Source organism: Orycteropus afer, unplaced genomic scaffold, assembly GCF_000298275.1.
Source record: "Orycteropus afer afer isolate SDZICR_OR568_19922 unplaced genomic scaffold, OryAfe1.0 scaffold00470, whole genome shotgun sequence".
Lineage (NCBI taxonomy): Eukaryota > Metazoa > Chordata > Mammalia > Tubulidentata > Orycteropodidae > Orycteropus > Orycteropus afer.
Genome location: NW_006922057.1, coordinates 1,294,536 through 1,306,704, shown reverse-complemented (window position 1 = coordinate 1,306,704; position 12,169 = coordinate 1,294,536). Strand labels below are relative to the sequence as shown.

General features: G+C 40.1%; 1 protein-coding gene across 1 annotated transcript in view; it reads left to right on the top strand.

Annotated features, from left to right (window-relative positions):
• GPR139 (G protein-coupled receptor 139) overlaps positions 1 to 12,169 on the top strand; it is a 62,513-nt gene that overhangs the window by 38,595 nt on the left and 11,749 nt on the right. The window lies entirely within an intron of this gene.

Below are 12,169 nucleotides of genomic sequence, written 5' to 3'. Positions count from 1 at the left end.
ACCAGCTGTGTCACCTTAGGCAAATGACTTACCCTCTCTGAACACCAATTTCCTATTTATAAAATAGAGGCCAAAGGCCTGCATTCTACTTGCAATTTCATCTAATTTTAGTTTTCTTTAAATCAATTCACTTTTTTAGTAATTATGTCATCACATGCTTTTATCACTATTCTAATGTAAAACATAACATTCCTCTAATTCTATTTAAATGAAATACTTTAAAAATGAAAATGTTCATTGGCAAATCTCATCTCTTACAAAGCTATCCCAGCACATGGGAAATGGGAAAACAAACAAAACCCAAACTCAATGCCATTGAGTCAATTCTAACTCATAGTGACCCCTCCTTGGGTTTCCTAGGCATTATCTCTAAGAAGTAGATTGCCTGGTCTTCCTTCCGAGGAGTGGCTAGTAGATTTGAACTGCTAGCCTTCTGGTTAGCAGTTAAGTGCCTTAGGCACTATGCCACCAGAGCTCCCAGAACATAGTAGGTGTGCAATATATAGCACTCATAAGAAAATTTACTGAGAAGTAAGGTTTGGAAAGTCACTGAGTAGAAGAAAAATAAAGCAATCTACTTTCATCAAGATTTACAGCCTTGGAAACCTAATGGGGGTCATTATGAGTTGGAATTGACTTGATGGCAGTGATTTTAGTTTTTTTGTTTGTTTATTTGTTTGTTTGAGAGAGAGAGGGAGATTAGGTTAGAGGTAGTGAAGAGTTTCTTGATAGGGTAACAAGATTGATAGTACCTGGAATGAGCCATGGAGGAAAACTAGAACTTTCTCTGAGATTCCCTGAGAACTTTGGACTCTTTCCTATTCATCTCTGCATCTAGCCCAAGGCTTGGTACAGGGTATGGAATAGTGCTTAAGGCATTTGACTTACCAGAAGGCTGGCAGTTCAAACCTACCAGCCACTCCTCGGAAAGAAGGTTGGGCAATCTACTTCCGTAGTGATACCACCTCAGAAACCCAAGGAGGGGTCGCTATGAGTTGGGTCCGACTCAATGGCACATAACAACAATAACAACAACAAATAATAATAATAATTGTTGAACTGAACTGGCCAGGAATAAAAAATAACAATAACTAACATTTACTGAGCACTCACTATATGCACTGTGCTAAGCCTTTGACACATGTTGTTTCATACATCTTCATGATAACTCATAAGGTATTATTTATTAAAATCAGAAAAAAAAAAAAAAAACAAACTCACTGCCGTTGAGTTGAGTCCAACTCATAGCAACCCCTCCTTGGGTTTCTGAGGAGCTCTGGTAGCGTAGTACCTAAGGCAGTTGACTACTAACCAGAAGGCTGGTGGTTCAAACCCACCAGCCACTCCTCTGAAGGAAGATGGGGCAATCTACTTCTGTAGTGATACTGCCTCGGAAACCCAAGGAGGGGTTGCTATGAGTCGGGTCTGACTGAATGGCACATAACAACAACAACATCTTTATGGAAGTACATTGCCCAATCTGCCTTCCGAGGAGTGGCTGGTAAGTCTGAACCACCAGCCTTCTGGTGAGCAGTCAAGTGCCTTAGGCACTATGCCACCAGATGCCCATTTCACAACTGTAGGAACTGAGGCTCATAGAGATTTGATCACTTGCTCATCATCTCATAGTTACACACACACACACATACACACACATTACTTTTGAATAGATTCTGACTCATAGCAACCCTGTAGGACAGAGTAGAACTGCCCCTAGGGTTCCCAAGGCTGTAAATCTTTTATGGAAGCAGACTGCCTCATCTATCTCCTGCAGAGATGTTGGGTTCAAACTGTTGCTCTTTCAGTCATCAGCCAAGTGCTTAATTACTGTGCCACCAGGGTTCCTATCACATAGTGAATGATAAATTTGAGATTTGAAGCCAGGCTGTCTGCCTCCATAGCATATACTCGTTTTGTAGTGATAATAATTATTGTTGTTGTTAATTGCTATCAAGTCAATTCCAACTCATGACAACCTCATGAACCCATGTATGTCACAGTAGAGCTTTGCTCCATAGAATTTTCAAGGTCGTGAACTTTTGGAAGCAGATCACCAGGACTGTCTTCCAAGGAGCCTCTGGGTAAGTTTGGGCTACCAACCTCTCAGCTTAGTAGTCAAGCACTTAACCATTGATGCCACCCTAAGACTCTCACATTTATTATTATATGCATATAAAATCCTGCATATATCAATACCACATCGCTAACAAAAATTTGTTCTGGTTCTGTATTGCAGATAAAAAGCCACCCAAAAACTTAGAGGCTTAAAACAACAATTTATTATGATCTATTACGGTTCTTGGGCCAGTTGGCTCAGCTGAGCAGTTCTTGCTTGGGGGTCTCTCATGCAGTTGCAGACAGGGGACAGCTGGAGCTGCAGTCACTTGGGATTAAGCTGGGCAACCCTAATTGATGGCTGATAGGAGCTCTGGTAGCACAGTGCCTAGGGCACTTGACTGCTAACCAGAAGGCTGGCGGTTCAAATCCACCAGCCACTCCTTAGAAGGAAGGTTGGGCAATCTACTTCTGTAGTGATACTGCCTCGGCAACCCAAGAAGGGGTCGCTATGAGTCAGGTCCGACTCAACAGCACATAACAACACAACAAGTTGATGCTGGATGTTGCCTTGGAGCCAATCTGAACTGTCAGCTAGAGTTCCTACATATTGCTTCTCCTGTGGCTTGGGCATCATTAGCATAGCAGCTAGGTTCCAAGAAGGAGCATCCCAACAGGTAGTATCCAAAAGGCCCACTATGACCTAGCCTTAGAAGTCATACAGTGTCACTTCTAACATATTCTATTGGTTAAAAATAAGTCACAGGACCAGCTCCAACTCAAGGGGAGAAAACTGTAGAAGGTGTGGTTCATTGGGACCATCTGTGAACCTAGTGACTGCATTTTCTCTGGAAATGGGATTTTTCACAGATTCACTTTCTAATCTCTAATGCAGCAGTTAAATATATAAACACAGGAGACAAAAGGCCTGGTTTAATGCCCTGGTTTGTCATTTGTTAGCTGTGTGACCTCAGGCAAGTTACTTAACCTCTCTGAGCCTTGATGTTCTCAAATAATAGTAGCATAAATCTCATAGGGTAGTTGTGAGGTTTAAATGATATAATGTGTCTGAGATGTCCAAAAGTGCCATGTGCATAGCAAATGCTCAGGGAAAGTGAGGAGTTATTATTATGATATAATGTTTGAATCGGGAGCTCTGGTAGCGTAGTGCCTAGGGCACTTGACTGCTAATTGGAAAGCTGGCAGTTCAAACCCACCAGCCACTCCTCCTAAGGAAGATGGGGCAATCTACTTCCGCAGTGATACTGCCTCGAAAACCCAAGGAGGGGTCTCTATGAGTCGGGTCCAACTCGACAGCACATAACAACAACAGCAATGTTTGAATTTTTACAAGTATGTATTACATTTGTGTGGACTTGAGCATACAGTGATCATGAACATGGCATAGAACTAGGTAACACTTTGTTCTGTTGTACAAGGAATCATAATGAATTGGAGCCTACTCACAGTAACTAGGGAGCTCTGGTAGCATAGTGCCTAAGGCACTTGACTGCTAATCATAAGGCTAGCAGTTCAAACCCACCAGCCACTCCTCAGAAGGAAGATGGGGCAATCTACTTCCGTAGTGATATTGCCTTGGAAACCCAAGGGGTTGCTATGAGTCGGGTCCAACTCGACGGCACATAACAACAACAACACAGCAATCATGAACGGGCTTGATAGTACCCAGGAGCTTAAACCTGTTCAGTGACATGACTCTGACAGAAAAGATTTCCTTTCTGGAAGCATTGATATTGTGAAGCTCATTGGAGTTTGCTTGGATGGGACTGGTGTTGCTCCTCAACAGGGACCTTGGACCAGTTAGTTTGAGAAAAAAGTCAAGAAAGAGAGTTTCTTGGTTTCTTGGGTTTCTTTGCTTAAAACCAAAGAAAAAAACAAACCCAACCAAACCCACTGCCATCGAGTTGATTCCGACTCATACTGAACCCCATTGGGTTTCTGAGATGGTAAATCTTTACAGCAGTAGATTGCTTACTTACCCATTATAAATACAAACAGATCCTGTCAACACCACTCTTTGTCTTCGGGGAAAATCATGCCACTGTGGAAAATGAAGGGATTTTGGAATGTGGGGGCTAGAGCAAATGTCAAGTCACAAGCATTGAAAACTCTACCTCTCATTTCCTTTTCAGAAAATCAGTACCCAGATGTCATTCTGTTCCCACTGGTTCTCTCTGGCTCACACGTCTCTCTCTCCTCCTGGGGATCTCCTAAGTGTTCTTGATGTTGCATTGGGGGAAAATCTACTTGCATAAAAGAAATGGGAAATTCAGTGTCTGCGGGTTAGTTTCTCAAGAGTGGCAAATACTAGAAACTTAAGGAAACGTCAAATATGAGTACCTGGCAATTTCACATAGAGCCAATGAGACCACCTGACTTAAAGTATTAATTAAATGGGGATGGAATATTTTTAAAGAGTTTGGATATGTAGAATTTTTAGCACCAACACCAAACACATTTCAGCTGAGGAGTAAGAGGCAATGGTGAAGAATCACTCTGAATAATTTTATACTTTTTTCTGGGGAGAGCCCAGCATTTCATCCACTCTTTTCTCCTAGTCAGATTGGGGGAGTCCTTGAGTGGTGCAAACAGTTAATGCATCCAGCAGCTAATCAAAAGTTTGGGTGTTCAAGTCCATCCAGAGGTGCTTCAGAAGAAAGGGCTGGCAATCTCCTTCCCCAAAAATCAGCTCTTGGAAATCATATAAAACACAGTTCTGCTCTGACACACAGGCTCACCATGAATTGGAATCAAAGCTGTTTGTTTTGTTTTTTAATGCACTTAGGTGACAAGGACACAAGAGAGAATGTGAGCATTGTTTAACAAATAAAACCAAAAAACCAAACTCACTGCCATCGAGTCAGATCCGACTCATAGTGACCCCTCCTTGGGTTTCCAAGGCAGTATCTCTACGGAAGTAGATTGCCCAATCTTCCTCCCAAGGAGTGGCTGGTGGGTTTGAACCTCTAGCCTTCTGGTTAGCAGTCAAAGGTCTTAGGCACTATGCCACCAGAGCTCCTGTTTAATGACTAGGGAGAAAAAAAAAAAGATTCAAGAAATTATGCACTTTTCTAAGTCAGGCACAACGTAAGAAACAGAATCATTTTACTCCCACTGAGACTCAATTCCTATAAACAAGTCAGAAATTGAGCCACTTTTTCTGGCTCCCCTACTTGCTCAGTATGTGACTTTGGACTAATCACCTAAAATTCAAAGCTTCAGTTTTCTTATCATTAAGATGGGAGTCATAATGCGACTGATAAGAGGCCTTCTTTCTGTTCCATAAACGTACTAAGCTCATTTCTACCACAGGGCCTTTGTACTTGCCATTCCCACAGCCTGGAATTCTTTCCTACAGAACTTTGCATGGCAAGGATCTTCTCACCCTTGACTGAACTCAAATTCCATTCTCTCCAACTAAATTAATCCCTACCCCTTGGTTTTATTCTTCATTGTATTGCCATCTGAAATTCTCTTGTCCATTCATGTGATTATTTGTTATGTCTCCCCCACTGTAAGATAAGCTCCATGACAAAAGAAAACAAATCCAGTTTGTTAATCCCCATATCTCTAGAACCTCATACAGCTTCTAACACATAGTAAATGCTCAGTTAATATTTGTTGAATGGGATGATGGACTAGGCATATACACTATCCAGACTCTGCAATAAAGAGTTGAGAAACCAAGTGAAATGGATATGGATGACAATCCTGGAATCCATACCTTCAAAGGGAATAAAGGATAAATAAGTAGATTAAATACCTGTGAGAGGAAGAGATTGAGTGAAAACAGTAAACAAGAAGTAAATTGCCAACCAGCACAGCACAGCCATTTTTAATTATTACAAGTAATGTTCTGATCAGAGCAGAAACCAGATAATGAGCTCTGCTTGCACAGGTGCACAGGACTGCATCAGCACTCACACCAGTGATCAGGCACCCATAGAGGCATGAACTCCCCCATTACCTTGCACAACCTCCCAGTGACCAGAGGTACATCCCTACCTCCACCCCTACCCAACCAGCAGCCAGTTAGGCCTCTCCCACTGCCAGTGCTATGCTTTTTTTTTTTTCCAAATTTTTCTCCTTAGTTCTTCCCTCCTCCCACCTTTTCTATTCCTTTCCATTTTTGTCTTTCTTTTTCTTGCCATTTTTCTTCTCTTTTTTGGATGCTGCAGAGCTGGTGCCTTTCCCCCAACAACTCACACAGTTGAATAGCACTTTCGCCAGTACTGTGCTTTTTTCCTTTCCTTTTTTTTTTTCTTTGTTTTCTTTTTTTCACGCTTCTTAGTTCATGCCTCTTCCCCCACCTTGTGGTTTACTTCTTTCTTTTCTTTTTTCTTACTTTCCACCCCCTTTTTGTTCTTCTCATCCCACAAAGTGGGTGCCTGGCCCCTCCCACAGTCAGCAGTGCCCACCCGTGCCCCTCCACGGGCAGTAGTGTGTGCTCCTCCACAGTGAACTCTGCTTTCCTGCTGCAGCTGTGTTTGGTGGTTCACACATGTGCCAATTCCTTTTTTCTTTTTCCTTTCTTCTCAGTTCTTTGCTCATAACCAACCCCTGCCCCTTGTTTGTTTGTTTGTTTCTTTTTCTTTTTTTCTTTACTTCCCTCCCCCTATTTTTTTCTTTCAATATGCTGAGTGGGTACCGCACCCTTGCTACCTCCACGTTCAGTAGCACCCTCCCCTGATCCACCATTCAGGTCATATTCAGGGAGGTAGAGTGCACCTCCGCAGAGCAAGTGTCAAATTTCTACCACAGACATGTGTGGTGGCTAGTGCCACATTTGTGTATTTTTCTTGGTTTTTTTTTTTTTTTTATTATATCTTTTTCTTTCTTTGCCAGTCTCTCCTATTCCTTCTTTGTTCTTTTCTTTTTCTCTTTCTCACACCCCCCCTTTTATTTTTTATTATCATTCCCCAACAGTCAAGAGCCAGCAACCCTAATCAGACATACCTACCACACTTGCCACCCTATCCACTGGGCAAATCCCACCAACTGATCCAGTACCACTATAAAACAACAAATGGCAGCCAAAACCCAGCCAGCCAGCTCTCATCTGCTATGCACTATCAGCAATCAGAAACTCACACACACACACACACTCCAACCCACTACCAATTCCACCCAGAGACAGGTAGTGAGTACCTCAATGCTGCCAAAATAGCAACCAGAGTAACATGCCAGCCCCGTTGCCTGGATATGTTAAAACAAAACAGAACAGAACAATTAGGGTGAAGCAAGCCAACATACAATCAACAAATTAAATGCAATAACACTACAAGGTCTCAGAGACGGCGTTGTTGTTGTTTATGTGCTGTGGAGTCAGACCCAACTCATAGCGACCCCTCATTGAGTCTCCGAGGCAGTATCACTGTGGAAGTAGATTGCCCCATCTTCCTTCCAAGGAGTAGCTGGTGGGTTTGAACCACCAGCCTTCTGGTTAGCTGTCAAGTGCCTTACTTAGGCACTATGCTACCAGAGCTCCCTCTCAGAGACAGTAGAAAATTTCAAATAAAACCTAAAAAAATGACAAGATGGTATGAACAAGTGACCAAAATAGAGAGACAGAAAGTCTTCCAGAGGGATAAATGCTTTTGGAACTACCTGGTAAGGAATTCAGAAAAATTATACTCAGGTGCCTTAAATTGGTTAAGAGAAAGTTTGAAGATACCACAGACAAAATTAAGGAAAACAGGCAAAATGCTATAAGAATTTAAAAAAAAAAAAAAAAGCAAGAGCAAATTGGGAGAATTAGAAACTGTATAAAAACAGCAACTAGAAATCCAGAATATTACTATGAAATTTTCAGAAATAGATAACACATTGGAAGGATAAAGGGGTAGGAATAAATCAGTGGAAGACAGAATTAGCAAGACTGAAGACTTATCTAAAGGAACAATCTGAAAAAAGAACAAAAAGAAAAAAGAAAGAAAGCCTAAGAATTATTTGGGACACTATCAAGACAAATAATTTATGTGTATTGGAATTTCAGAATAGGAAGACACAAAAAACAGCACCAAGAAAATTGTCAAACATTTCTTGGAAGAAAATTTCCTTCATATCATGAAAGATGAGAAGATATGGATTCAAGAAGCTCAATAAACCCCAAATATGATAGACCACGATACAAAATCAGTGAGATACATATCATAATCAAACTTTCCAAAACTAAAGACAAAGAAAGAATCCTAAAAGCAGCTTGGGAAAAACAAAACTACAAAGGAGAACCAATAAGACTAAGGTCTGATTTCTTGGCAGAAGCCATTCAGGCAAGAAGTCAATGGGGTGACATATATAAAACCCTGAAAGAAAAAAATAGCCAACCAAGAACACCACACAAGACCCAGCACAATTGTCCCTCAAATATAATGGTAAAATTAGGACATTTCCAGATAACAAAAATTTAGGGAATTTGTAAAAACTAGATCAACCTTACAAGAAATGCTGAAGGAAGTTCTTTGAACAGAGAACCAACAAGACCTGAGTTTAAGACACCGACACCACCACCTGGAAATCAACCCAGAGGTAGAAGTATCAAAAATAAAATAAACCTGTAAGACTGAACATAGGGAACCAAATGGGTCAATTTGTAAACACTTGTTACTACAAAGCAGATAGAGGGAATAAATGATGTAGTTAAAGAACTTCTAAATGAAGAGGATGTCAGGATGATAGCAAGATAGAATGGACTGTTTTAAACTTGGGAAATAATAATAAATTACAAGGTAACTTCAAAGATATTAATAAACTTTCTTACCAAAAAAAAAAAAAAAAAACAGTCTCAGTAAACACTAAAACAACAGTAGTGAAGAAAATGATAAGAAAATCGATCAACAAAATGAACTCAGCACAGAAAAATATATTGAACAAAGAATCCATCAACATCACACACAACAAGACACAGCAAAATAACAGCAGTGCATTCATACCTATCTATAACTATACTAAATATGAATAGATTAAATGCACCAGTCAAGTGACAAAGAGTAGCCAAATGGATGAGAAAATATGATCATCAATATCCTGTCTACAAGACACACTTTAGACACAAAGACAAAAATAAGCTAAAAATCAAAGAATGGAAAAACTTGTATTAAGCAAATGCAAAGCAAAAAAGAACAGATGTAGCAATATTAATTTCTAACAAATTAAGACTTCAAGGAAACTAGCAAAAGAGAAAAAGAAGAACACTATATAATGATTAAGGATCAGTTTAACAAGAGGCCATAACCATATTAAATATCCATGCACCCAATGAAAGAGCCCCAACATACATAATTCACACCTCAACAGAATTGGAAAGAGAAATAAACAACAATAATAGTAGGAGGATTTTGTATGCCACTTTCAATGAATGACAAAGAAACAGAAGATCTAAACACACAATCAAGCAACTTGACCTCACAAACGTATACAGAACACTTCACCCCAAAACAGCACAACATACATTCTTTTCTAGTGCACATGGAACATTCTCCAGAATAGATGAAATGTTAGACCTCAAAGCAAGCTTCAATAAATTTAAACACATTGAAATATTACAAAGCACCTTCTCAGATCACAATGTTATAAAATTGGAAATCAACAACAGGAAGTTGTTGTTGTTGTTAAGTGCCATCGAGTCGTTTCCGACTCATAGCGACCCCATGCACAGCAGAACGAAACACTGCCCGATCCCGCGCCAGCCCCACAATCCCTGCTATACTTGAGCCCATCATCGCAGCCACCGTATCAATCCATCTCGTTGAAGGCCTCCCCCTCTTTCGTCGACCCTCCACCCTACCAAGCATGACATCCTTCTCCAAGGAATGGTCCCTTCTGACAACATGACCAAAATATGTGAGACGAAGTCTGGCTATTCTTGCTTCCAAGGAGCATTCTGGCTGCACTTCCTCCAGGACAGATCTGTTAGTTCTTCTAGCAGTCCGTGGTACTTTCAGCATTCTCCGCCATCACCACAACTCAAAAGCATCAACTCTTCTTCGGTCCTCCTTATTCATTGTCCAGCTCTCACATGCATACCAGGCAATTGGAAATATCATGGCTTGTGTCAGGCGCACCTTAGTCCTCAATGAGATATCCTTGCTGCTCAGCACTTGAAACAGTTCCTTCGCAGTTGACTTTCCCAATGCTACACGTCGTCTAATGTCCTGACTGCTGCTTCTGTTGGCATCGATTGTAGAACCAAGCAACGTGAATTCCTTGACAACCTCAATCTTCTCTCCATTGATTGTGATGCTGCTCATTGGTCCAGTTGTGAGGATTTTTGTTTTCTTTATGTTGAGATGTAATCCATACTGCAGACTGTATTCTTCAACCTTCATCAGTAGGTGCCTTAAGTCATCCTCACTTTCAGCAAGCAAAGTTGTATCGTCTGCATATCTCAGGTTGTTAATGATTCTTCCTCCAATCCTGATACCACGTTTTTCTTCATATAGTCCAGCTTCTCAGATTATTTGCTCAGCATATAGATTGAATAAGTGTGGAGAAAGAATACAACCCTGACGCACTCCCTTCTTGATTTTAAACCATGTAGTGTCCCCTTGTTCTGTTCGAACGACAGCCTCCTGGTCAAGGTACAGATTCCTCATGAGTACAATCAAGTGCTCGGGGATTCCCATTCTTCTCAATGTTGTCCATAATTTGTCATGATCCACACATTTGATTGTGTGGATCATGACAAAACAACAGGAAGATCAAGGGAAAAAGAATATAGGGAAATTGAATAACACCCTACTTTAAAACTACTAGAAATGAAATTTTAAAATTTCTTGAATCAAATGAGAATGAACACTCAACATACCAAAATCTTTAGGATATAGCAAAAGCCGTGCTCAGAGAACAATATATAATAACAAATCAAAAAAGAAGAAAGAACCAGAATAACACCATAAACCATCTCCAACAATTAGAAAAGAGGACAGCAAAACAGCCTACAGTCACCAGAAGAAAGGAAATAATAAATATTCAAGCAGAAATCAATGAAACAGAAAAATGATAGAAAGAATCAATAAGACTAGAAATTGGTTCTTTGAAAGAATTTATGAAATTTACTCACCACTGGCAAATTTAACAAAGGAAGAGAAAAAGAAAAATGCAAATAACATGAATAAGGATGAAATAGGGGATGTGACAACAGAACTGACTGAAATAAAAAGGATAATAACAGAATGTTATGAAAAACTATATTGCAACAAATTTGAAAACCTAGAAGAAATGGACAAATATCTAGAAGCACACTACCTACCAAAACTACCACAAGAAAAAGAAACTGAATGGATCATAAAAATACCTCCCAACAAAAAAAGTCCTGGCCAGACAGCTTCACTGGAGAACTTTACCAAACATTCAGAAAAGAACTGACCATAATTTTACTCAAACTATTCAACAACACAGAAAATGATAGAATACTCCCAAACTCATTCCATGAAACAAGCATAATAACCCTGATATCAAAACCAGGCAAAGACATCACTAAGAAAAGAAAATTATAGACCAATATTCCACATGTACCTTGATGCAAAATTCTCAACAAAATCCTAGCCAATAGAATCCTAGCCAATAAAAGGTTACTATACTTGGGAAACTACAGGGTCAGCAAAAAACAGATGAGCCTTGACAAGATGGATTGATACAGTGGCTGTGACGATGGGCTCAAGCATGGCAATGATTATGACGACAGTGCAGACCTGGGCAGTGTTCATTCTGTTGTGCATGAGGTCACTATGTGTCACAACCAACTCAACAGCACCTAACAACAACAACATTAGAAGCCAACAACATAGCACAAAAATAATACACCATGACCCAGTGGAATTCGTACCAGGTATGTAAGGTAGGCTCAACGTTAGAAAAACAATGCAATCCACCATGTAAATAAAACTAAGGAACAAATCTACACGATCATATCAATCAATGCAGAAAATGCATTTCACAAAATCCAATACCCATTCTTGATTAAAATACTCAGAAAAAGAGAAAAAGAACAGAAATTCCTCAACATATTAAGGACATACACACAAAACCAATGGCCAACATTATCTTAATGGAAACACTGAAAACATTCACCTTGCAATCAGGAATCAGACAG